This window comes from Mercurialis annua, linkage group LG7 (genome assembly GCF_937616625.2).
Source record: "Mercurialis annua linkage group LG7, ddMerAnnu1.2, whole genome shotgun sequence".
Taxonomy (NCBI): domain Eukaryota; kingdom Viridiplantae; phylum Streptophyta; class Magnoliopsida; order Malpighiales; family Euphorbiaceae; genus Mercurialis; species Mercurialis annua.
This window is the reverse complement of record NC_065576.1, coordinates 17,452,223-17,457,248: the sequence shown is the minus strand read 5'-3', so window position 1 is coordinate 17,457,248 and position 5,026 is coordinate 17,452,223. Positions and strand designations below refer to the sequence as shown.

At 33.0% G+C, this 5,026-nt stretch overlaps 1 long non-coding RNA gene across 1 annotated transcript; it reads right to left on the bottom strand.

Moving 5' to 3' along the window:
• Window positions 1-1,311: 1,311 nt before the first annotated feature.
• Window positions 1,312-4,380, bottom strand: LOC126654850 (uncharacterized). Its single transcript, XR_007632735.2, has 2 exons — window positions 4,224-4,380; window positions 1,312-1,516 (listed from the first exon to the last, which is right to left on the bottom strand). It is a non-coding gene; the product is annotated as an uncharacterized LOC126654850 (long non-coding RNA).
• Between the last annotated feature and the right edge of the window lie 646 nt (window positions 4,381-5,026).

Sequence of the window (5,026 nt, the reverse complement as noted above, 5' to 3'; positions counted from 1 at the left end):
TCGTAGCGTTTGTAAACGTTTTACTTAAATCGCTAAAAAGGTGAAATGTTTGGTTTTGTTTCGTAACGTTTGTAAAAGTTCGGCTTAAATCGCTAAAAAGGTGAAACGTTTGGATTTGTTTCGGAACGTTTCTAAACGGTTTGCTTAAATTGCTAAAAAGGTGAAACGCTTTGATTTGTTTTGCAACGTTTGCAAACCTTTCGCTTAAACTGCTAACAAGGTGAACCGCTTGGATTTGTTTCGTAATGTTTGTAAACATTTGGCTTATATCGCTAAAAAGGTGAAATGTTTGGCTTATATCATTAAAAAGGTAAAACGTTTGGATTTGTATCGTAACGTTTGTAAACGTTAATCGCTAAAAAGGTGAAACGTTTAGATTTAAATTGCCAAAAAGGTGAAACGTTTGGATATGTTTCGTAACGTTTGTAAACGTTTGGCTTAAATAGCTAAAAAGGTGAAACATTTGGATTTGTTTTGTAACGTTTTGATTTGTTTCGTAATATTTGTAAACGTTTGGCTTCAATCGCTAAAAAGGTGAAACGTTTGGATTTATTTCGTAACGTTTGTAAACGTTTGGCCTAAATCGCTAAAAAGGTGAAACATTTGGATTTGTTTTGTCACATTTGTAAACGTTTGGCTTAAATCGCTAAAAAGGTGAAATGTTTGGCTTAAATCGCTAAAAAGGGGGAAACGTTTGGATTTGTTTCGTAAAATTTGTAAACATTTGGCTTAAATCGCTTAAGAGGTGAAACGTTCGGATTTAAATTGCTAAAAAAGGGGAAACGTTTGGATTTGTTTCATAACGTTTGTAAACGTTTGGCTTAAACCGCTAAAAAGATAAAACGTTTGGATTTGTTTTGTAACGTTTGTATACGTTTGGCTCAAATCACTAAAAAGGTGAAAAGTTTGGTTTTGTTTCGTAACGTTTGTTAACGTTTGGGTCAAATAGCTAAAATAGTGAAACATTTGGTTTTGTTTCGTAACGTTTGTAAACGTTTGGCTTAAATCGCTAAAAAGGGGAAACGTTTGGATTTGTTTCGCAACGTTTGTAAACGTTTGGCTTAAATTGTTAAAAAGGTGAAACATTTGGATTTGTCTCGTAATGTTTGTAAACGATTGGTTTTGTTTCGTAATGTCTGTAAACGTTTGGCTTAATCGCTAAAGGGGTGAAACGTTTGAATTTGTTTCGTAACGTGTCACGACCAAAATTATTGAGCCGAGACTGGCGCTAGGGAGTGGGAGTGGTAGCTCCGAAACCCGTAGCAAGCCTAAAACCACTAATAATTTTTTGAAAATACAATATATAAAAAGTTTTCAGAAAACTATTTTATATAATATAATTATAGATATTAAAATGTTATATTAGAGTTTACATTCGAAATAAACTGTTTGAAATAAAATCACAAATCTTTTACTGACACCTACTAACTACTGCAGCTCTAGGAACTTATACTCTATGCAAGTCAATCGACTTCTAGCACAACAAAGATGGTTTGTCTGATCCGACTATGTCTACCTGAAAAATATCAGAGTGAGGGGTTCAGTATTTTGGGAAATACTGAGTGAGTTAGAAAATTATTAACGGTGTCATTAAAATTATAATATCGCATACTCAAAATATAATTCATTATTTTTCATTCCATAACTATCATAGTTAACCTCAGCCGCCTGACATCGATAGCGAAGCCAACCGATGTATCCTGTATGCCTGACATCGATAGCGAAGCCAAACGATGTATCCTATATCCCTGACATCGATAGCGAATCCAACCGATGTATCCTCTATGCCAGACATCGATATCAAAGCAAACCGATATATCTGATTCAACTCACACAAACCAATCTCATATCTCATACACACTATAAACATCACCATAAGGTTGATATTTTACCGCAATCAAACATAACAAAATCTCATACAAAAAAATCATATAAATGCGATATATTTGACAGAAATACTTATCATATATGGAATTAGCTTTTATAAATAATACGCGAAAATAAAGTGCGAGTCACCTGGCCAAATCCGTAACTCGATATTTCGTCGTATCTAATATAGAATTCTATCGTTAGAATTTCTAATAATAAATTCTATTTTAATTAATTTTGGTATTAATCAAAATCATATTTGATTAACCAAAACAATTCACTTCAAATAACTTAACATTTTAAGTTAACTTTAACTTGTTCAAAAATTGCTTTTCTAGCCCATTTTGGTTATCAAAAACTCTCATCTAAAATCGCCCGTTTACCAAATACATTTTACATTTCTATAGTCCATAATATCGTCTACAACTTTCCTTCAGACTCGAACTTCATTCGACGTCTCTAAGGTCTCCAAAATATTGCTCAAAGTTAGCTTCTTAAAATGTCTTATTTATTTTATGCTTTCGACCAACTTTGAGCTATTAAAATTGTCATTTAGAGTCATCCAAATTTTAAATAAAAATGACATTCCTACAGTTTGAAACGTCCCCTACGATATTCATTTACACCTTAGTTTGAAAAGAGATCTCGAAAGTGTCGGAAACTAAGTCGAAAGTTGGTTTCCGAAAGTTGATTTTCAAAACAGCTAAAACAGTCCTCTAAGGGCTGCTGTTTGGGCCTCGAAACATCACCTGGAAAACAGTTTCGCTTCAAAACAAATTTGACATTCTTATACTTCACAATCATATCTACAAATTCCGTGAAGACTTTGACTAGTTTCGACTTACAGTTTGTTCACAATAATTTTCTAAAGTTTTGTCTTTAATTATTATTTTTGGCTTCATAACAGCACCACATTTTGCTACTGTTTCAGGGTCAGAAACAGAGCCCGTATCATCGTCGAAACCCAAAACAAAATTGATATTCTTATTCTCTATAACATCGCCTATGTTTTTCATTAAGACTCAAACTTAATCCGACATGTCTATCATCTTCAAATCTTGCCTCAAAGGTAGCCTCTCATTTGGCATAAATCGGAAAATAATTTTCAGATTTTTCACTCAACTTTGAACCTCGATAACTTTTAATTTATCTTAACAACCGTACTATTATTTTTCATAAAACTCATCTATGTAATTCCATCTATAAATCCCATTCACTTTCGGGGTAAGATTATTATTGTTCGTGATCCGTTTTTATAGGTAAATTAGCCCTCATGACTTGATTATATTCTTTTTCCAGATTTTATAACTTTCAACACCCCATCTATTTCAATCAATTCAACCCTATTTAAATATCCAAATCCTAATCTTAATATCACGTTTCATTTTCCGTATATCCCTTATGGTATACTACTCAAGCCTTCTTAAAAATCATCGCTCCAAGTCATTCGAAATTTGGTCGAAAGTCGATGCCACAAAATGTTTTGGGCTGCACTTTCTCTATTTTATAAACTCAGTTTTAAACTCTTTTAAACCATGATTTCAACATCAATATAATTACGTTGGATATTAAACTATGTAGATCATTAGACTTTACTCAAATTACAGAAAGATCACTAAAAAACTTTTGTTACAAAATGATCATTGAACTATACCTTTTACTACAAAAATGTTTATGTTGTTACAAAAACAACACTAAACTTTTCGTGAATTACAAAAATGTCACTACATAATACCTCTTATTACAAAAAGGTCATTAAACTATGTTCCTTTTTGTAAATTTGGCTTGCCACGGAAGCGAAAATATTGCGTTTTTGCTATAAAACGCAACGTTTTAGATGGATGAACCCCTTTGTAATAAAAATTATAGTTCAATGACCATTTTGTAACAAAAGTTTTTTTTAGTGACCTTTCTGTAATTTAAGGAAAGTTTAGTGATCTACAGAGTTTAATATCCTAATTACGTTATTCTCAAGACTCAATGTACGTTCGAAAACACCTATCCTAGCTGATCGAGGACTGTTTAAACAGCATCCTTTATCGCTGCCATAACTGCTGCGAGTTGCAGCAGTTTTGCAGCGATGTTGCTGCAACTTGCAGCAACAATTTGCTGCTGTTTACAGCAGCAACTGGCTGCCGTTCCGACTCCCTATTCTCACCCCGACGTGGTAGCCATTACCCTTAACCAATTCCCTAAAACCTAAAGCCACAACAGCCCGCAAACCTCACCCAAAATCAATACAAAACTGCAATTTTAACACTGAATTCCAGCAATTATATAGCAACAAATTAACTCCACTTAAACTCTGAAAATATCAATCAAACCTTAATCAAATTGAAAGGTTAAGATCTTACCTTAATCCATTAGATGTTAGCTATACAATCAAGCTAAAATCATAACAAACGGTGGCCGGATGGTGGAGCTTTGATGGTTGTCGTAGGTTTTGTTCATGGTGAGGGAGAGGAATTGAAGGCTTCGGCAATTCTAAAGCAATAGGGGTTTGGTTTGATAATTTTCATATCTTATTGTGGATATGCTATACAAATGAGGAGGTGGGTTCCATATGTGATTTTCTTATTGGCTTTCGTAGGGAAATGTCCACGATCATGCTAAACTTTGGCATTTCTTACAATTACACTCCTCAACTCCTAATTACTTCAATTTAATTCCAATTCCTTTTAAAATCAAACGGAACCTTGACGATATTTATTTATCAATAAATAATGGACTCCGCATTATTTATTTACTTATATCCAATTATTTATTTAATTTTAATTCCTCTCAAATCCAATCTTCCGAATAATAATTTTTCACTTAAATTATACTCCCTCCGTCCCACTTTAGAAGTCCCATTTGACTTTACACACAGATTAAGAAAACATTAATTATTCTTGTCTTTTCATGTTTTTTCATGTTTTGCCCCTATTAATGATAGTGGAATTTTCCATAAAACTCTGTTAATATAACTAAAATAAGGATAAAATAGGGTATTCAATGAAAAAGTATTCTAAAAATAGTAATGGGACTTTTTAAATGGGACATCCCAAAATAGAATATGGGACTTCTTAAACGGGACGGAGGGAGTAATTTTTTTCGGTAAGTCCAATAGTCTTATTTTGGTCCAAATTCTTATCAATTAACCTTAATCTGACGTTCT